Source organism: Myotis yumanensis, unplaced genomic scaffold, assembly GCF_028538775.1.
Source record: "Myotis yumanensis isolate MYYU_CA2020_CCGP unplaced genomic scaffold, mMyoYum1.0.hap1 SCAF_15, whole genome shotgun sequence".
Taxonomy (NCBI): Eukaryota; Metazoa; Chordata; class Mammalia; order Chiroptera; family Vespertilionidae; genus Myotis; species Myotis yumanensis.
In genome coordinates, this window is record NW_027223766.1 from 41,017,278 (window position 1) to 41,038,680 (window position 21,403).

Below are 21,403 nucleotides of genomic sequence, written 5' to 3' on the forward strand. Positions count from 1 at the left end.
TATTGTTAATTTCCAAATCTTTGGGCCTTTCTAGCTATCAAGTGAGATCTCTCCATTCAGGCATTCCCAGCTGGCTCCCCCACAATAGTCATTCTCTGAAGGGCCTCTACTGCAGGTCCTGTCTTGCAGGTGTGCAGTCCAACTATGGTAGGCTGACTTCTAAGATGGCCCTCAATGGTCCCCCTCCCTGATTTTCATACCCTATGTAATCCTCTCCCCTTGAGTGAGGGGCTGGACATAGTGACTTGCTTCTAGCCAATAGAATACAGCAGAAGTAATGGCACGTCCTTTCTGTGACAGGTTACAGCGTGTCATGACTTCTGTCTTGCTTGCAGACTCGCTGACTTTGATGAGCAAGCTGCCATATTGGAGAGGCCCAAGTGGCAAGGAACGGAGGGGTAACTTCAGGCCATCCAGCCAACTGAACGGGACCCTCAGCCCAACAGCCCTCAGGGGACTGAATCTTGCCAACCACCAGGTAAGTGAATTTGGAAGAGGATCCTCCCTAGCTAAGCCTTCAGGTGAGACCCCCATCCCTGGCTGATTGCAGCCTTGTAAAAGTCCGGAAGGAGAGGGCCCGTGAATGGATTTCTGAGCCACAGAAACGGCAAGATGATAAATGTGCATTGATTTAAGGTGCTAAGTGTTGGTGTTGAGCAGCCGTAGATGACAAACACATCAACCCTTGGCCAAGGAGGTGCAGTGAGTCGGCTCATGCTCTGGGGCCCCTCCTCTGTGCAGCTGCCTCTTCTTAGGTTCTCTGTCGGGAAATTCTGAGGCCCAGGACTGAGTTACAAACTTGTTTGTATCCTCCATGGAGCCTAATTGAGTGCCAAATGTCTTGTGCGTGTTTCTATAGTATTTATTTAGTGCTTATTTATCGCACTTCCTACTAGGACTGCCCTTGTGCAGCTTTGATCAGGGCCGCATCTCAATGGGAGGTAGTGAGGGTCGTTGCAGGGCTCCCCAAGGTGAAGTCTTAGGGCTTCATGGACCCCTCCCCCCGCCCACCGCCACCACCACCACCGCCCCCCTCCACACACACACACACACAGAACTCATCTGCACCCAGTCACTCTTTTTACTTCCAGACCTGGATGGAATGCCATCCTGCAGCTGTGGAGTCTGGTGTTCCCTGTGCCACCAGGGGGTGGAGGACACAGCCTGGCAGTGCAGGGCAGTCCATCTGCTCTCCACGTGTAAACTTGAATAGGAAGTGGGAGAGGGAAGGGAGCTGGGCAGGTGAATTTCCTTTCCTTTCTTCCGTCTATAGACCTTCCCGAGGTGCAGGTCCTCGGTGCAGCCCTTCCAAGAAAAGTCCCACAGCCCCAGATGAACCTGCTGAGTAACCAGCTACATCTCTGTGACTCAGTGTAAAGGACGAGCCAGCACAGTCATGACTCACCTGGCATCGCTGTACATCTTTCTTTGTCTCACTTCTGCTTTTCTTCGCCCCTCGCCTCCTCCTGGGCTTGCGCCTCTCAGATACAATCATCCCTACCTTCATTCTAGCCTCAGGCTCATTTTCCTGGAGAACTGGGGGCTAGGAGAGAAGGCCCTCATAGCTTACCTCTGCTGTTAGTGTCCATCTCCACGAACAATTTCTGAGTGTGCTTTAGCAGAGCAAACAGAACCATGACTCACCTTCGATAATTCACAGTCAGTTTCACATATTATCTTGTGTCATGTTCTGAACATCTTCCCCCAGATCCTCACACTTTATGCGAATGGCAGTGAATGTTAATATTGGCAGATTAAGGACAGAATCGATTTGAAAGAAACTTGAGACTGGAAGATGGATTTGGCGGTTTGCCCCTAGATCTCATTTTGACTGGCTGGAGGGAGCTAAACATGTTTTTGTTTAAATGGACCATGTAAACACGTACTATTAGGGTCCAGGGAAGGATTTTGCCTGCATTCCATCTCGCCACCCCGCCACGGCTTCTTGCACTTTGTACCATCTCTCTTCAGTCCAGAGAAAACGTGTGGGGATTTGTTCAAAGAGCAACCCACAGACAAAGAAAGGCATGGACCCTCCCTTCTCTCATCAGTTCTCATTTTCAGCAGCACAGCAGGAAGAAGGAAGAACTCAGAAATGTTATGGTTTTCCCCCTTAAAGAAATGGGAGCAGGCCATGCCACCATTCTATTAAGCCAGCTGCTTCTGGGTGATGGGGTGCATGGGTTTGAGGGGCAGGAATTCCCTGCTGCACATCTTAGTGAACTGGAAACAGAAACCAAGGCATTCGAATACGAGAGGCAGCACCAGCGGTAGAGAGTGTGCAGCCTGATGGGACAAGAGAATCTTGGAAATACCATGACCTTTAACCCTAAATTTGTATCTCTATGTCAGATCACCAGTTTTCCTTCCGTAACTTTTCACCAAGATATGAAAACTATTCACCAAATCCCATTGTAGCTGACCTCCAAATTATCTTGTTAAGAATGTTTTGAAATCAGTGGGCTCTTAGATGGGTGAGACTTACCATCATACAGTTTTATTACTTTGGAATTTGCTGTGGCAGATAATGCCAGGTAAGGATTGATCAATAGCAGTATGCTGAATCTTTTTGGATGGAAAAGCTCTTGATACCAGTCAAGAATGAAGTGAAATGTTTCTTGACCAGGCCATGGCAGATAAAGGCTTATGTAGGGGTGTCTTTTTATTTATTTTATTTTTTAATAATTCTTAAAAAAAATAATTCTTTATTGTTGAAAGTATGTCCCCCCTTCTTCCCCCATTGACCCTCTCCAGCCCGCCCCCACCCCCACCCCACCTCCTCCCCAGGCCCTCACCGCCCCATTGTCTGTGGCCATGGGCCATGCATATATATGCATACAAGGTTCTTGGTTAATTACTTCCCGCCCCCCCTTCCCTCCAAGGGGGTGTTTTTAAATGGAAATATAAGATGTAATCTATGAAGACATTGTTATTTGAGTCACAGGGTAAGAATCATTGATTCTCCTTTTGAGTTGGAAACAATTACTAGCAGGATGTCAGGAGCAGAATGCAACATAAATGTCAGAGTTGATAAGCGCACTTTGAATGTTAATAATTATCTTTTTTTTCATTTCCCTGATGAGTAATGATATTAAGCATCTTCTCTTGAGCATATTAACCATTTATATATCCTCTTTGGTAAAATGCCTGTTGAAATCTTTTGCCTGTTTCTTAATCGAGTTGTTTTGTTACTGGACAGGGAGCTGCCTCAGGCCAGCCTGTCGTGTGTGGGTTCTTGACTTCATGCAGGAAAGAGTTCACATTACATGCCCAGGTGATTTTGAGAGGACATTGATTAAAGCTGCGGACAGAGAAACAAGGAAGGCTAAGGTAGAAGCCCTTCTCAAAAACGTTATAGGAAAGTGAGCCAAGGCAGGGCTGCTGTCAGCTCACTGGAGAACCAGAGAGAAGGGGGCATTGGGGTCAGGTTCAGGGAGTTCAGAATACTTTGAAGCTACTCCATTTATTTCAGGTCACTCTTCAAATTTAGCACACTGTCCCCGTACCCAGAAGGCAATTTTTTCTATCTAGATATTTAAATGCATTTCCTCCATTTCCTTAAACATGTCCATGATACAGTTGTGTCTTTCAACACAATTCTACACATACTTTGCAAACATCTCTATATATGGCTCATAGAATCTATAGGAAAGAAGAGAAAATCTATATTTTAAAATATTATCTTCTTAAAAGCATGAATATTTACACTGAAAAATCTGCATATGGTATAAGTATCCAAATCTCTGAAAGTAAATTTTATTTAAGAAGAAGAAAGTTGCATATTTTCCCATGAGAATTGGAAACAAAAACAAAAGGTACATAAGTAAATAGTCTAATTGTCATGTAGAAAAGACAAAGAAAGAAAGATGGGATAATTTTCCCAAATAAAATCTTACTTAAAAACACAAGCAGAGCCCAGCTGTGGTGGCTCAGTGGTTGAGCGTCAACCTATGAACCAGGAGGTCACCGTTAGATTCCTCATCAGGGCACATGGCCAGGTTACGGGCTGATCCCCAGTGGGGCACATGCAGGAGGCTGCCAATCAATGATTCTCATCATTGATGTTTCTATCTCTCTTTCCCTTTCCTTCCTCTCTGAAATCAATAAAAATATATTTCAAAACAAAACAAAACAACAGCCCTAGCTGGCTTGGCTCAATGGATAGAGCGTCAGTCAGCCTGCGGACTGAAGGGTCCCAGGTTCAAATTCCGGCCAAGGGCACATGCCTGGGTTGCGGGCTCAATCCCTAGTGGGGGTGTGCAGGAGGCAGCCAATCAATGGTTCTCTCTCATCATTGATGTTTCTGTCTCTCTCTCCCTTCTTCTCTGAAATCAATAAAGAAATATATTTAAAAAAACAAAACAAAACAACAAAAACTACAGGCAGATAAAATAGATGAAAGCCGAGTTGATCTGGTTGACTGGGGGTGGGGGCTTGGGAGGTGAGAGAGGTGGAGACGGTAAGCCTAAATTAACACTCCCCCCCCCCCACCCCCCCCACCAGCCGGGCTGTGTGGGAAGGGGATTATACCGCTCAATTTTGAAATCATTGCCTCAAGAAAAGAAAAACTACAAAATGTTTCTCTTTCCAAAATCATAGGTTCTGAGTAGATGATTGAATGGATAGTGATGGCTACCTGTCCGATCTTCTGGGCGCAACCGTGTTATTGCTTTCTCTGCTGTTCCCACTCCCTCCCTCACTCCTGCACGCTGTTACTCTGTACCTTTCGCCTCCCGGATCCCGCCCACCCTTCAAGCTGCTGCTCAAAACGTACCTCTCCTATAAAGTCTTTTCTGATCTTTCCAGTTGGATGTAGCCAATCCTTCCTCTGAGGTCTAATAGTTGCACTTAATTTATGTTCGTGTTGCTTAATTAAACATTTGTTGTTGGATGCACAGGCACAGGGGATAGGGATTAGGAATATGGTGGTGAATGAGACATGTGAGGTTCCTGCCCTTTAGAGAGCTTTTCTCGTGGCCGGTGGCAGTGGCAGAACAGACAATGAGAAAGTAAACAAATAAATGACCTAAGTACAGGTAATGATAGCCGCCATGAAAGAAGAAAAGTGGATGATGTGATAAGAGCACTTGGACCTCTGGGTGCATCTGTGTATGGGGCTACATTACTAGTAGGTGTGATGCAGGCCTGTCTGAGGGGCGGGCGCTATAGGAAGAGAAGGATCCTGGTGGGGAGGGAGATGGGGCAGGGCACACCTGGACTTGGGATAAGAGGTCCAAAGTCTGGGGAACAGCGAACAGAAGACAAGGAAACAGGTGCCAAGAGGCAGAAAAGTAAATGTTAGGTCTGATCAAATAATTGAATCGATCCCCCCTCCCCTGGGAACTGGCCTTAGGCCCCTTCACAACGGACATTCCACTTGCTGAGACCACATTCCACTTGCTAAGACCATTCTCTCTCCCCTCCGGAGTTTCCCAGAATCCAGACCTGCACAGCGAATTCTCCGCCCAGAAAAAGCCCGCCTAGAGTCCTTTAAAAACCTCCGACTCCCTGCCTTTGGAGGCTGGCGCCATTTGGGGGCTCAGCCCCTCTGGTATCCAGATGACCTAATAAACTCATAGTTCCTCACCCTTTTTGGCCTTCAGCGGCCCTAAGAGTAAAGGTGGGGTGGCAGCAGGGAACGAGGAAGACAAGCTTGGCACAGCTGTGACTGAGCTCAGGTGCCCAGGGTCCTGCTGGGAAACCCCTCCACGCTGCCAGCTGTTCTAACGAGAGAGTCCACATTCCGATTCACCTTTGTGTCCCCACAGGACCTCGAATGAGGGTTTGCACGTTGGAGGGGCTCAGTAATGATTGATAGAACAAGGGATAGAGGCCCAGCTAACTCCTTCATGAAGACTTTTCTAATTTTAACCGAACATCCTCTTTCCTCTGAACCCAGCGTGAGCCTCTGCCCTACAATGCGACCCAGTAGGTGCTTGTCTCCATCACGTCATAGGTGTTCAGTAATGGAACTCTCGCTGTCCCGGGGATTTAAAGAACTGCTGAGGAGCCGGCACTTGAGCTTGGGAGGTGTATATTTCTTCGTTGTTAACTGTGTTTTCCTTTCGGTCCTCATGGCCTACAAGCTGAACGGCAGCCTCAGGTGTGGTGCTGGCTCTCAAAGGCCAGGGAAAAGGCAGTGTCTCAGAGTGCACCCGGCAGTGTGACCCAGCGGGGGCTCAGGGGGCCAGCTGCGGGGGCAGGAAGCAGGTGGCGAGACCTGATTTGTAGCATTTATCCATTTCTGTGGTGTAACCACTTTCAATGGGATCACAAAATTCCTGACTATGTAACCGTCAGCTCTGAAGACTCCAGCGCCAGCAGGATGACCTCAGGGTTGGCTGCCTGTTAGAAGGCTCTTTCTAGTTAATTGAGCTTCTTTGTGGGCGCTCCATGACAGGAGACCAGAGCTGAAGGCTGTGAGATGATCTGTGAAGATGATCACATGATCAGCAGCTGGAGCTGGGGAAGCAGGCGAGAGAGAGCCCCCCTCTGCACTTGCTCTCGGGGTCTCAGCAGCTCTGCAGCCAACAGCGGACCAGCAAACATGGTCTCCCGTACCCTCTTCAGACTCATTTTTTGGGGAGTTCTGGCAAGGCAGACACCTGAATATGCAGGGAGAGAAGCTATTTTCTTCCTTCATTCAAGGGTGTTTAGGCTGTATTCATCCTACACAAAGCTGCTGGGGTGGGTGCGATGGGTGCAGCAGTGATAGCCTGGCTGATGGGGATCAGTGACTGTGTCTGATGAAAATATTGCTCCTTTCTGGTCACGGCTCGGTACTTATTGTTCCCTTTGCCATTTTTGGCAATGTTGTAGAAGAACATCGGTATGTCATGAATCCTTCTGGTTTCCAGACGAATTATGGATGCTCTGAGAAATGCCAAGGGGGTAGGGAGAAAGTACAGGAGGGCCTCGTGGAGATGCGTGAGGGGTGAAGGGCTGCTGCTGCCTTTCATAGTAGATAAAAATAAGGTGAGGAATTCGGGGCCAGATATTCCAAACTGTATATGCAACAATACATGCAACAATACCGGCTTATATTTTTCTGTGTTAAAACTGAGAAAGAGGCCCTGGCCAGTGTGGCTCAGTTGGTGGGGCGTCATCCGGTACACCAAGAAGTTTGATTCCCGATCAGTGCACATGCCTGGGTTGTGGGCTTGATCCCTAATTGGGGTGTGCAAAATCAATGTTTCTCTCTCATCAATGTTTTTCTCCCTCCTTTTCCATTCCTCTCTCTCTCAAAACAATGAAAACATTTAAAAACACGACTCCTGGAGTTAAGGAATTGAGCTCTGAAATGAGAAAGACCTGGCCTTGTATTCATGTCCTAGGGCTGCTGTAACAAATTACCACCAACTGGCTTAAAACAACACACATTTATCATCTCCTGCTCTGGAGTCAGAAGTCTGCCATGGGCTGAAATCAAGGTGCTGGCAGGGCGGTGTTGCTTTCCGGAGGCCCTACGGGAAAGTCTGTTTCCTTGTCTTTCCAGCTTCTAGAGGCCGCCCGCATTCCTTGACTGTGGGACCCCTTCCTTCACCTTCACGCCCCCAGTGCGGCATGCCTCTAATTTTCTGTGGCTAACATCTTTCTGTCTCTCCTTCTGCCTCCCTCTTCTACTCCTAAGCATGCCTGTGATTGCCTTGGCCTGCCTGGATAACCTAAAATAATCTCCTTATTGAAAGCCAATAGATTAACAATCTTACATCTCTCTGCAATTTTAATTCTTCTTTGCCATATAGGGTAACGTAGTCATGGGTTTTGGGATTAGGGTGGGGCATCTCTGAGGGACCATTTTTAATAACCTTCCTCTGGATTCCCACCCAGCACCTGCAGAGCTGTGTGGCCGTGGGCAAACATTCATCTTATTGAAAACCTTGCTTTATAATGGGGTAATAGTAGTACTTCTCTCATGGGCTTTTGGTGAAGATTAAATGTGCTAAATTTGTGCCATGTGCTTAAAAGAGTGCCCAGCACGGAGCAAACGCTCAGTGAATGTTCGCCGGTTTTATTGTAGAATTTCAATAAGCTTGCTCACCTTGGGTCAGGATTAGAGACCCCTCTTCTGAACTCCACAGAAGCCTGTTCTCTGCCCAGGGCTCAGCCCACATTGCAATGCCACCGTCTGTTTATGTGTGTCTTTCCTCTATTCAAGAGTTCCCTGCGTAGGGGAACTAGCTGCTATGTCTTTGTAACCTCCTCATGCCTGGCACAGAAGAGGCTTCCCAATAAATGACCGGGTTGAAGTGTGTTACATTAATAGTGAAAAATGAGTCCTTCCCTAACCATAAGAAAAACAAAAGTTAATGGACAAAGTTTTCTGAATTGCATAACTTTCTCCCATAACATTTTCTTCAAACTTTGGGATGCCCTACCATTTGTCTTCTACAAAACCCTTTCAGATTAAACAAAATTATTATGGTTAAATGTATCAGTTGATGAAAATTATTAATTTTGGAAAATCACTCTTAATACAAACATTTAGAAAATAATGGGTCACTCAGCCACCACTGTCAAATGTTATTGGTCTCCTTCTTTACATATGTGCTTCAGAGATGAAATAGTGCTGTGTTAGCAGCAGGGGATAGTCCATTTTAGTAAAAATCTCCCCCACCCCAGTGGTGTTGTGATTTTCTTGGGGTTTGTCAATTTATCCTCAGCTAGTGGGCATGAGTTAAAATTAAATGAAGCTTTATTATTAGATGTACATGTAGGAGGAAAAACACGATCTAAATGTCGAGTGTGAAGATATGATCACTGCTGATTGGAGATGAAACAAGAGGCATTTAAAAGAAATAAGACCCTTTTAAAAAAATATGTTTTTTAAAAAGTGATTTTTTAGGGAGAGAGGAATGGAGAGGGAGAGAGAGAAAAACATTGAGCCCGAAATTGGGGCATGTGCCCTGACCAGGAGTGAAACTGATGACCTGTTGGTGCATGGGATGATGCTCAACCAACCGAGCCACACCAGGCCGAAATAAGACCTTCTTTAGAGCTTGTAAGGTGAAGAGGAAAAAAGAGATCTGAGGCGAAATTAAAAAGTCCTAATTAACATGACAGGCTCAAATTATCTCAAAGGGAGTCCACAAATTCTGAGGCTCCATAACCAAGAGAAAGACTCCTTTGTTGGGCAAAATCCAGAAAAGATTGCCTTTAGGTGGTTGTGAGGATCTAAGGCACCGTGGCTTCAGTTAGAATTCAGTAGGACATTCATCCCTTCTTCAAAAATCTAGGAAATTAAGAGTGAGTAAAGCAAGTACATGCCTTCAGTAGGCATTTACACTTCACTATAACACAGGCTTATGTGTGAGTCTCCCCCATTAGACCTTAAGATTAGTGAGGGCACGTACCGAACTTCACTTTCTGTATATAGAGGGCTTAAAACTGTGACTGACATATAAGAACACCGAGTAAATATTTGTTGAGTAAAAGAACTTGTTGAATTTAAGAGCCATTAGGGAGCAAAGAGATCTTACAGACCCACAGATCTTATCAATCTATCTGGACATTGGAATCACTTATAGAGTATGTGGTGGATGATTTTAAAAAATATAGATTTAAAAGACATGGAGGACACACCCCTTTCTTCTTCCAAGGAAGACAACCCCAAATACCACCTATTCAGACTGAATACTTTCCCCCTAAGATTGGGAACAAGGCAAGGACTCTTGCCACTTCCATTCAACATAGAACTGGAAGGTCTATCAAGTGCAATAAGACAAGTAAAAGAAATAAAAGGCAAAAGAAGGAATATAACTCTCTCTGTTCACCAATGCCATGATTGTCTTCAAAGAAAATCCCAAGGAATCTACAAAAAAAGTTTCTAGAACTAAGTGAATTTATCAAGGCTACAGAAGGCAAGATCAATATACCAAAAAAAGAAATCAAATCATATGTTTATGTACAAGTTGTAAACAGTTGAAATTTACATGTGAACATGTTAATAGAACAGGAAAAGAAATACATAGTTATAAAACTAATAAAAATGTGTAGCATCTTTATGTTCAGAACTACAACACACTGATGAAAGAAATCAAAGAAGACTTAAATAGAGGTATTTATGGATTATAAATATTTCATGGATTATAAAACTGAACATTGTTAAGCGGCTAATTATCCTCAAATTGGTCTATAGCTTCAATGCAATCACAATCATAATATCAATAGAACTTTTGTAGATATTGACAAAATATTCTAAAGTATATGCGGAAAGGCAAAGGAACTAGAATAACCAAGACAATTTTGGAAAAAAAAAAAAAAAAAAGACCAAAGTTAGGGAACGTGCACCACCTGATTTCAAGACTTGTTAGAAACCTACCATAATCAAGACAGTGGTACTGACAAAAGGACAGGCACATAGATAATTAGAACGGAATAGTGAGTCTAGAAATAAATCCACACCAATAGGGTCAACTGATTGCAAGATGATTAAATGGAGAAAAAACAGTCTTTTCAATAAAGGGCGTTGGAACAATTGGATATCCATAAGCAAAAAGGTGAACCTTGATCTATACCTGGTTCCTTATGCAAAAATTAACTCAAAATGGATCAGAGACCTAAGTATAAATGTAAAACTATAAAACTTTTAAGAGAAAAGATTTGTGACATGGGATTAGGTAAAGAGATATAACACCATAAGGATGATACATTAAAAATGTGTGAATTAGATTTCATCAAATTTAAACTTTTGCTTTGTGAAAGACCATGATAAAAGAATAAAAAGACATGGCATGCGTTGCCCGGCCGGCGTGGTTCAGTGGTTGAGCGTCAACCTATGAACCAGGAGTTCACGTTTGATTCCCGGTCAGGGTGCATGCCCATGTTGCAGGCTCAATCCCCAGTGTGGGGCATGCAGGGAGCAGCTGATCAATGATTCTTTCTCATTGTTGATGTTTCTATCTCTCTGTCCATTCCTCTCTGAAATCAATAAAAATATATTTTAAAAAAAGACGGTGCATATTGGGAGAAAAAGAGTTGCAAGTCACATAACTGACAAAGGATTTGTATCCAACATACACAAAAGACACTTAAACTCATTAATAAGCAAGCAAATGAGCTAATTAAAAAATAGGAAACATTTTGAGAAGACATTTCAATGGAATTAAATAAGTGGCAAATAAACAAATGAAAGGATGCTCAACATCATTAGTTAATAGGGAAATGCAAATTGAAACCATTAACCACTATTTAATGTGACTAAAAACAAAACAACAAAAACCTGGAGGTGTCAAGTCCTGAAATGGATGCAGAACAACTGGAATGTCCAGATGTTGCTGCCAGGAATGCAATTTCAAAGCAGTTTGGCGGTTTATTTATTTTTTTATTATTTAGTTGTATTTTTTTTTTATTGAGGCATAATTGACGTATGACATTATATTAGTTTCAGGTGTACAACATAATGGCAGTTTCTTATGTAGGTAAACATACACTTTCTGTGGGACCCAGCAATCCCAGTCCTATCTGTTTACCCAAGTGAAATGATAACACTATTCACACAAAGTTACAGTAGCTCCATTCATAATTGCCTCCAAACAGAAATAACCTAAGTTCCCTTCAACTGGTGAATGGATCAACAACCTGGGATACATTCATACCATGAAAAGGAATAAATCAATGATGCACTCAACCGCACAGATGAATCGTACTTGCATTACGCTAAGTGAAAGAAGCCAGACTTGAAAGACTACACACTGTACGATCCCATTGGTAAGATAATCTTGAAAAGTCCAAACTATGGAGGCAAAGAGCACATCAGTGGCTGCCAGGGTTGGGGTACAGGGGAGGGCTTGACTACAAGGGGCAGCAGCATTGTTGGAGCGATGGCACTGTTTTGGATCTTGATGGTGGTGATGGTTACACAAATAGGCATGTATCAAAATTTGCAGAGCTGTTCCCTTAAAGAGAAAATTTTGTTGTACATAAATGTATAAAGAGCCTTCCATGACCTTGTGTTCTGAGAATAAATTCCAAATTAAAATAGGTGCTGTGTTCTTTATCCTGACTTGCAAAGCGACTCATGGTCCGGCCCTGCCGTTCTCTGACCACATCGCACTCTCCCCCTTGCCCACTGTACTGACGACACAGCACCAGTTTACTAGAAAAATCTAGCAGTGGTTTGTGGTCCCGGAGCCAGGCTGCTGCTCCTGGTGTCACACCATCTCAGACTAGGAGCTCACTGTGACCGCTGCTCCCAGTCTTTCAAGTTGCCTCACCTCCCACCACGTGCCTTTTGCCTTCCACCTTGGGACTTCCCTCGTCCTTCCCAGGCACCTGCGTGGTGCCCACTCACATGCGGCCCAGGAGTGCTGATAAGTGAACATTGACCAATGGGTGGAAGGAGCCTGCAAATAAACGTTTCCTCTTCCCACCACACCAGTGCCCTTTCCCATCACCTCCGACAGATGTTGGGGGCTTCAGAAGTATGACACTGCTTCTCTGAAGACCAGGACTCGGCACTTTTCCTTGGATCCTTCTCCAGCTGAGGCCTCCAGACTGCCGCATGTAAACCCCTGGCGCTTCCTGCAGACGCTACGGACAAGGCGCTGTCACACACCTCCTTACAGAGGCTCCACCTCTTCTCCTGGCTCACCCCTCTTTTCTCTCAGGTCTTCCCTGGGGTTTCACTTCCCGACAAGCTCTCAGCACCCAACCTTTTGCTCCGGCTCTACTTTCTAGGGAGTTTAGCCACCCACACCCACGAAGCTCCAACCACATTAGATTTCCTTGTGTTTCCAGAACAAGCTATGCAATTTCCCCTCCAAATTAGAGCCTTGCACAGTGTTTCCTCTCCCTGGCCCTTCCCTGGCTGTCCCAGCATGCATGTACATTTTCGATGCAGCATTTATTCTTTATGCATCTTGCTCTCCATCTCTTGCCGCCCCCTCATTGAACGGGAAGCCTCACCAGAGCGTGGATCTTGTCTGTCTTCTTTAGTGCTCTATCCTGAGAACACAGAACAGTTTCAAGCCCATAGGAAGCCCTCAGGGAATATTTGTGGAGTGGATGAATAAATACATGCTATCGTTGGCCTAGCTACTCCAAAATTTATACACTCAGCTTCCTTGACAAAAACTTGAGGTTCAGTGCCCCAAGTTGACCAAATGCTGTGGAGAGAGAGCTGTCCGGGTAAATCAGACCTGAGACTCTGACTACAAGCCTAAGGCCAGTTGTCTTGGTGTTCCCCATTTCTACTATCACACAGTTAAGGAGGATTTTAAAAAGTAGGGTCCAATATTCAGGTATAAATCGCTGTGACCTCGAATTAGGCAAAGCTTTGTAGATACAACACCAAAAGTACAAGCAACAGAAGAACACATAGATAATTGGTGCTTCATTAAAATGGAAGCTTTTGTTCTTCAAAGGATACTACCAAGAAAATGAAAAGACAACCCACAGGAGGAAATATTTGCAAATTATATATCTGATAAGGGACTGTATTCAGAATATTTAAAGAACTCTTATACCCGAATAATAAGAAGACTAATAAAAAGACAAATAACATAGTTAAAAAATGGACCAAGGGTCTGAAAAGACTTTTCTCTAAGAAGATAAACACATGAAAAGCTGATTAACATCCTTAGCCACTAGGAAAATGCAAATCAAAACCACAAGGAGATAGTACTTCATACTAGGATGGAATAACTGAAAAGAATAACAAGTGTGAGGATGTGGAGAAACTGGAACCCTCACACACTGCTGGTGAGAACGCAAAAAGGTGCAGCTCCTTTGGAGAACAGCGTGGCTATTTCTCAAGATGTTAAACATAGAGTTACCCTGTGGCCCAGCCATTCTACTCCTAGATAGACACTCAAGAGGAATAAAAAATACTTCCACATAGAAATTTAACACCTGAAGGTCCATACCATACTATTCACAATGGATATTATTTGTTCATAAAAAGGAAGTACTGCTGGCATGGATGAACCGTGAAAACATTATGCTAAGTTAAAGAAGCCAGTCACAAGAGACTTCATATTGTATGAAGACTTCATTTAATGAAATGTCCAGAGTAGGCAATTCTAGAGACATAGACAGTAGATTAGTGGATGCTAAGGGCTGAGGTTGGGAGAAAGAAGGGAATGAGTGCTAAGTGGATGAGCTTTATGCTATATAAATTATATGTCAAGCTTTTCTTAAATATAAACAGCAGAGATCATTGAAGCAAAATTAAAAAATAAAGAAAATGGGTTTTGAAATCACTCAGAGACACTGCCACCTTCCCACTCCTGCCTCTGACCCACCAGCTTCTTCCTGCAGTGCTGGTAGGCCACCCCAGCCCTACACTGTCCAGACCAGCTGACCAGCTCCTGATCTGGGGCTCCTTACGGCCCACCAACCTTTCTTAGCCCATAGAGCACTGAAACATTAAAAAAAATTAGTTACTCATACTTTAAAATGAGAAGAGTTCACATTTTAAATGTGGATTTCTGGCTTCTCTGAAAAAGAAAAACCAAAACCAAAACCAAATGAAAAAACAAGAAACACCCAACTTGGTGGCCCGCACTGGACTGCATTTCCCGTGTGGAAACATGAGCCTGTCCTCCTTACGGCATGAAGCCCTTCCCAGTTTGCCCCTGGACACCCAGCCTCAGTCACTTCTTTGTTACGGCCTCTTAATCCCTTAGGGACATTGGAGTTGGCAACACCTGCTCAGACCTTTCCTAGCCTCAAAACTTCCTTCTTCTGTCTCCCATTGCCTCAGGCTCTGTTTGGTGATTGGCTAATTCCCAGTTTCCAACCCTGGCTGTACATCAGAATCTCCTGGGGCCCAAGGAAAAACATCCCAGGCAAGGCTGCACCCTTGACCGGTTAAATCAGAATCTCTGGGGGTGAGGCCCAGGCCTCGCATTAAAAACAAAACAAAACAAAACAAAAAGCCAGCTCCCTAGGTGGTTCCAGTGTGTACGTATGGGATCCATACACAAGTTTTAGTATCCAATAGTGGTTTACTGGCCTCTCGGACAACTTTATTTTTCAAATATTGCCCGAAGGAGTAAATGATTCAGAAATTGAAGGCAGAACTGAAGAGGAGGGTGAACCTTTTACTCGATTGTCCAATCGGAGCTGGCAGCTGTTTGGGCCTACCTGTAACTGTCATTTCTATTACTAGGCATAGTAAAAGATTTTGTAATCATTATAGCAAACATGGGACAGGTTTTGGTGACTTTACCGCTTTACATGGTGACTTTTTGTTACTTTTAACCTGCAAACTTTTTAAAAAATGCTTTTATTGGTTTTGAGAGAGAGAGAGGGAGAGAGAGAGAGAGAGAGAGAGAGAGAGAGAGAGAGAGAGACATTGATGATAGAGAAACAGATCGGCTGCCCAGCAAATTTTTAAATCAATGAGTCCAAGTTGCTGCTGAGACCTGCTGTGGGTTCTGGAAATGTCGCTGGGGCTGACAAACACAAGAAGTTACAGTGGCTTTTTGACAGGTCATGAGTGGCGGACACAGCAAGACAAAAACATGTGCTGGCAGCCACTCAATCAGTATTGGTTGAATGAATTGACAGTTACTTCGAGATGGAAGATTGGTGACATCCTGGAGTGGACACCGGCCTCCTCAGATGTCCTGCTCCCAAGTTTTCGTTAAGCCATCCCTAGAAGGCTCACGAGGCTCTGACTAAAGAAAACACTGGCACTTGGGAGCATGTCCTTCCAAGGCCCCCTTGAACTTCACTGCAACCAGCAGGGACTACAGCCCCCCCCCCCCCCCCCCCCCCCCATTGAGGCCTAGAAGAAGGTGCTGTGGGTTGAATCTGACCTCCCCACCACGTGACACCCCTGGGAAAGTGCCAGTGCAGCTAGCCAGAAACCTAGGCGGTGGGCTAGGACAGGGGGTACAACCCGGAGGCAGCACCGGGGCACGGAGGGGGCACCGACTGCACCTGCAAACCCCACAATTCAGCTTGGCTTCCCAGTGCCTTGGGGGAGGCTACCTGCGGGTCCGCAGTGGGGAGGAGGGAGCTGGGGAGGGGGCGCGGCAGGCGTCGGTGCTGTCCAGGGGGGCGGGCGGAGGGAAGGCGCTGCCGCTGCCGCCGCCTCTGCCGCCGCCTCGCCAGCGGCGACACAGACGCCAGGAGCAGCCAGGGCGGTGAGTCGCAGCGCCTGCCCTCCGCTTCTCCGCTTCTCCGGAGCCGGAGCGGGTCAGGGTTGCAGCCGGGGCGGGTATGCGGGGAGGTTGGGGGGCGGTGGCGCCGGGAGCGGCTGCGGCGGGGACGGGCGCACTCGGGGCGCGGCGGGCGGGCGCACGGGTGGGCACGAAGAGCGCGCAGTCCTGGGGACCTGTCCCCGCAGCCCGGCCCTGATTCAGTTCGCCCTGTCAATGCTTTTGAGAGAAAAGAAAACAAAACCCGAGACCCTGAAGGTGGATGGCAGAAAGGGAGAGAGCAACTTTGGCGAGGGGCGCGCAGAGGCGCGCGGGGCAGGCAGGATGGGGGCGCGCTGGGTCGGAAGGGGGCGTTCGTGCGCCTGGTGGCCGGCGGGGGAGGGGGTGCCTTCTGGAGCATCCCTCCCGGACGCGGGTTGGGGTCGAGGTCGAGGACACTCGCTGCTTCCTTCCGGGACCTTCGTCGTCGGCCCTGAGCCGCCCCAGAAGGCGTGTGCGAGGGGTGGAGGCCTGGGAAGGGGACTTCGGGAGCGAGCGAAAGGCGCGAGTTGAACACCGAGGAGGCAGTGGTCTGTGTTTTGGACTCGGGACCTGAAGGATTTGCGTCTCGGGCCCTCGGGGACGCGGGAAGGGGTGTGCTGGGGAGAAGTGTCTGAGTAGTTTTCAGCGCAGACCGATTTATTTTTAGCTTCAGAGAGGCAGGATGTGCAAAGGGGGTTGTATCGGCCGGGAGGGGCAGGAGGTCTCCCTGCCCGCAGGAAATACACAAGTTTCTTGCTGCAGATGCTCGCTGTAACTTGCATGGTGGAGAAAGAAAGCCAGTTGGCTGTCCAGAGATCTCCCTCCAGGAACATGTTCTTCCCGCGGGTCTGCCCGAGGCTGCAGGCCAGGCGGGCCCAGTGTGTGCACCGCTGGCCTCGAAGGGTGGGACACATTGTTCATGGGACAACAGTGTGAAACACAGGAGCAGGGCCGCCAGGGTCTTGCTCGCGGAGGAGGAAACCACACCAGCTTGCTCAGAGTTTTCCCGGTTCTGTCTGATTTGAAAATAACAGACTTAAAGAGCTAGAGTGCCAAGAGCAGGGTTCTCTGATGGGGTTCCTCAGACCATCACAGGGCGATGCTGTGTTTTTCACTCCAACAGAAGGATGCCTGTGTTTTAGGGTGAAATGCAAGGTGCAAGGATTGCAGGGGAGAAGGGGGTGTGGTCTGAAGGCGGGAGTATGGGTGTAGGGGGGACACCATGGGGAGCTCAGTGCAGACTTGGGGAAGGGCTTCTTCAGGAAGCTGAAACCCAAATGTTCAGGTACCCATGACAGACACCTGGAAGTTGCCTGGAGTCTCCCTCATTCCAGCCACTCAGGGCCCCGTCCTAAATACGCTTAGGCATGTGCCAGGGGAGTGGGCTGAGGGGAGGGGACTGCAGCCAGACTGCTGGCTTTGAGTTGGGACACGAATAGCTCCCAGACCCTGGCTCCTTACCTTACCTTTCTGTTTCCTGACCTGTGGCATGAGGCGGATATAAAGACAAAAGGAGTTAATGTGCAGAAAGCACTTCTCACAGTGCTTTGTCATTATTAAGTGCTGCTCACATGTGAGCTCTTTTTTTGTTGTTGTCACCAGTTTGGTTCATGACCTCGTAACCTCTTGCCTGAATTGCTCCAACTGCTTTCACACTGGGCTCCTTGCCTAGTCGCTAAGCTGCAACTAGAACACTTGTTTTGAAAATAAAAATCTAAGCCTGCCATTCTGCTTAACGTCCTTCAGAGGTTTTCTGTGGCTTTCAGGATAGTGTTCGGACTCCATGGGATTTCATGGCCCCACCCTGTCTCCTCACCAGCCTCATCTCCCACGCCTCCCCGTGGTAGCCTTGGTCCAAGCTACCGAGTCTCAGCACCCGTCACCCTCCCACCCTTCCTTGTGTGGTCAGCTCCTACGCATTCTTCCTGCTGGACTCCAGGGACACTGCCTCCCCGCAGAGCTCTCGGCAGCCCTCCCCCAGCTGCCCCTGCTTCATGCTGGCACGTCACCCTGCACGCGCCTCTCACATCATCATCGAGTGTCAGTCTTTCCCATCTAAGTGCCTTGAGAGATGGCTTGTGAATGTCGGTAAATGTTTGTTGAATGAATAAATGAACACCAGTCAGGCAAATTTCAGTTCTTTTCCCTAAAGGCAGAAACAAACATGGAGAATAACAGAGGGGAGGACTAAGGCAATCTTTACATCTACTGCTCCACAATAAAAACCGGGCAATATTAAGGAGTCAAAAGACATGTGACATACTATCTTGGAACCATTTCAGAGGTATTTTTTGAAGTGTAAGGGGTCAGACTAACAGTGGGGAAATGTAGTGATCTGAGCTCTTTCCTTCCCTCATAAAAAGGTCAGGCATCTCAGATTTGGTGGCGGGGGCTGGGGGTCCAGGTCTGTGAGGGGAGTTGGTTCAGTGGATTTGGTCTGGAGGTAGAGGTGAAGGTCACCATGTGCATGGGCTTTGTGCTCTTCCTTGGGTTGTGGCTTCCCCCGGAGTGTGGACTTCAGCTTGCCCTGGCATTGGTACAAGGAGAACAGGAACTCCCCCATCCTCAAAGTCCTCTGTTAGTTTTTGGGCAGTTCAGTGTGTTCTCTGTGGGGGCACCCCTGACTGAGGCAGCATTTCCTAGCGCTCCGTTACTGGGCGCTCAGGAGCCCTACAGAGGGAGATAAACCAGTGCCCGGTGCTATGGGAAAGCCTCCGAGTCTGGTCAAGGCTCCAGGGCAGGGAGTTGTATCCACCTGAGAGAGCAAAAATGTGTTTTACATGTTTAAAGGGCTATAAACAAATCAAAACACGAAGAAGAATATGTGATAGAGACCATGTGTCAAACCCTGCCTAGTTCTTTCTAGAAAAACTGCCATCTGCCGTCCTGGAGCTGAGACAATTGGTTTCATTTTGCATGTCATCTTTGATGGATTGGTAGTGGCTGCCTGGAGAGCTGGGTTGAATGTGAATCCAAGACTCAGTAGGAAGGAGTGCTGTGGTCAATTAGTTATGTCTGTCAGGGTGTGGGTTAGGAAGTGGTGGCAGACAAGCTTTGTCCTCATCATCATATCTATGTCACTGTGATAGAGAGTATCCATGAAGATTAAATTCCAGGACAGAGCAGGTGAGTTGAAAGTGATCCCTAGAAGAAGCCAGGAAATTTCTCCCACGACAATAAATTATCACCATTAGTAGCTTCCATTGATCAGGTGTGCAATATGTATGTACATGCAGATCTCATTTAATCTTTGTGATATTTTTTTCCAGGAGATATTTATTTTAATTAGGACTCAGTTCTGTTGCAACTGTCAAACTATGTCAAGTTAAAAAAAAAGGAACATTATTTTGGCTGTGATAACTCCTTAGTTCAGCCATACCTGAAGTGTGGCTGAATGCAGGACTCCGGCCTCATGACCAGGACTTGATTTCTCTCCCACGTTTCTCAGTTTGCTTTCTGCAGTTGTCACCATGTTTAGGTCCCATTTTATGTTAGGGTGGCTGTAAGAGCTCCAGGCCTTACATAGTCTGGGTTTTAAATCCAGCCAGAAAGAGGGAGCCTCTATGCTAGTATTGCTCACAGTGACTGGCTGTGGCCACTGGCTTTGATTGGGTCCCAGGCCTGTTACTGTGGCTGGGGTTGCACACGTTAATAAGGTGTGGGCTTGGTCACGGGTCTCCTGAGCTGTCACCGGGAGAAGGGCTGATGGGTTTTGGATTGCAAAGCAGCAGACCTCCGCCGTAGTACTGTTGCACCCCCACTTCCTAGATGAGGGAAGCCGGTTTAGGGGCACGCATTGGCTTGCCCAGGGACACAGGGATAGCAAACAGTGGAGTTCTGATTGGAAACCCACAGCTTATGTACTTAGTAGAATTATTTGTGAACAGAAGAATTTAAAGTGAGCTTTGCACGAAGCTCTATTCTGTTATTTCTGAAAATGTAGCAGACGAACTTTAAGAAATGTTAAGTACCGACTGGCTAGATGATATGAGAAAAAAAGAAGATGCAGACTTCTTTAGCTGGGCTGTTACTTATTCAGTCGATATTTTTGAGCAGTTTCTACGTGCTCAATATCATGTTCAGCTCTGGGGATACAGGAACTAGTTTCTATCTTTAAGGAATTTATATTCCAGCGTGAAAGTGCAAGACACAGTTAGGGGACGGGTTGACTGGAATGAGGGTGATGTGGGGGAAGTGCAGGGGCAGAGCCCTCTCAGGGGGGACAATGACCTTCTAGTTTGTTTACTGACGGATCCCCAGGACAGTGCTTTGTGCGACAGTCAAGCAATACATATTTCTTGAATACGTTGTTTGTTTTTACTGTGATTAAATACACACAACATACATTTCCCATTTCAATCATACCAGTTAGCTGTGGCATTTAGTGCAGTAAGTACATTCACATCGTTATGCGGTTGTCACCACCTATCTCCAGCATGTCTTCATCTTTCCGAACTGAAGCTCCATCCCCATTATGCAAAACCATCCATCTCCCCTGCCTCCCAGCCTGGCAGCCACCGTCCATTCTATTCCGTCCCTATGAATTTGCCTAGTCCAGGTACATTACATAAGTGAAAGCACACAAGTGAAATCACACAAGATTTGTCCTTTTGTGACTGGCTTATCCCACGAATGTCTTCAAGGTTCACTCATATCCCAGCATAGGGCAGAATTTCCTTCCTTTGTAAAGCTGAATAACATTCCACCACCTGTATATTACCCTATTTTTTTTTTATCCAATCGTCTGTCCATGGGCACATGAGTTGCTTCCACCTTTTGGCTGTTGTGAGCATGGATGTACAAGTATAAGTTCAAGTTTCTGCTTTCAATTCTTTGGGGTATATATCCAGAAGGAGAATTGTTACAGCATATGCTTCATTTTTGGGGGAACTGCCACACTGTTTTCTGTTGTTGCTGCACCATTTTACAAACCCACCAGCAAAAGGCAGGGATTCAGTTTTTTCCACATCTTTTACAACACATGTTATTTCCAATGTTTAAAATAATAGCCATCCTAGTGGGTGTGAAATGTTGAATACATTCTATCGGGATTGAATTGTGAGGGATAGTGGCAGAGTTTGAATTCATTCAGAGAGCTGTGAGTAGCTATTGAATATTTGTTGAATGTGGCAATGGCATGATTAGAAGGGTCCTGACGTTCTAGAGAAAAGGGAGAGGAGGAAGGCAGAAGAGGAGTTAGGGGGTTATTTTAATTATCCAGATGAAAGAGAACCTAATAGTTTTCTCCACATCCATACAACTGAGGATACACA

General features: G+C 46.3%; 1 protein-coding gene across 2 annotated transcripts in view; it reads left to right on the forward strand.

Moving 5' to 3' along the window:
• Positions 1–462: 462 nt before the first annotated feature.
• NCALD (neurocalcin delta) overlaps positions 463–21,403 on the forward strand; it is a 316,714-nt gene continuing 295,773 nt past the window's right edge. Inside the window, exon 1 of one of the 2 annotated variants that reach the window (XM_070392674.1) lies at positions 463–478. The gene's annotated coding sequence lies outside the window, so the exon portion shown is untranslated. The remainder of the gene's footprint in view (positions 479–21,403) is intronic. The other variant, XM_070392671.1, reaches the window with a different exon arrangement.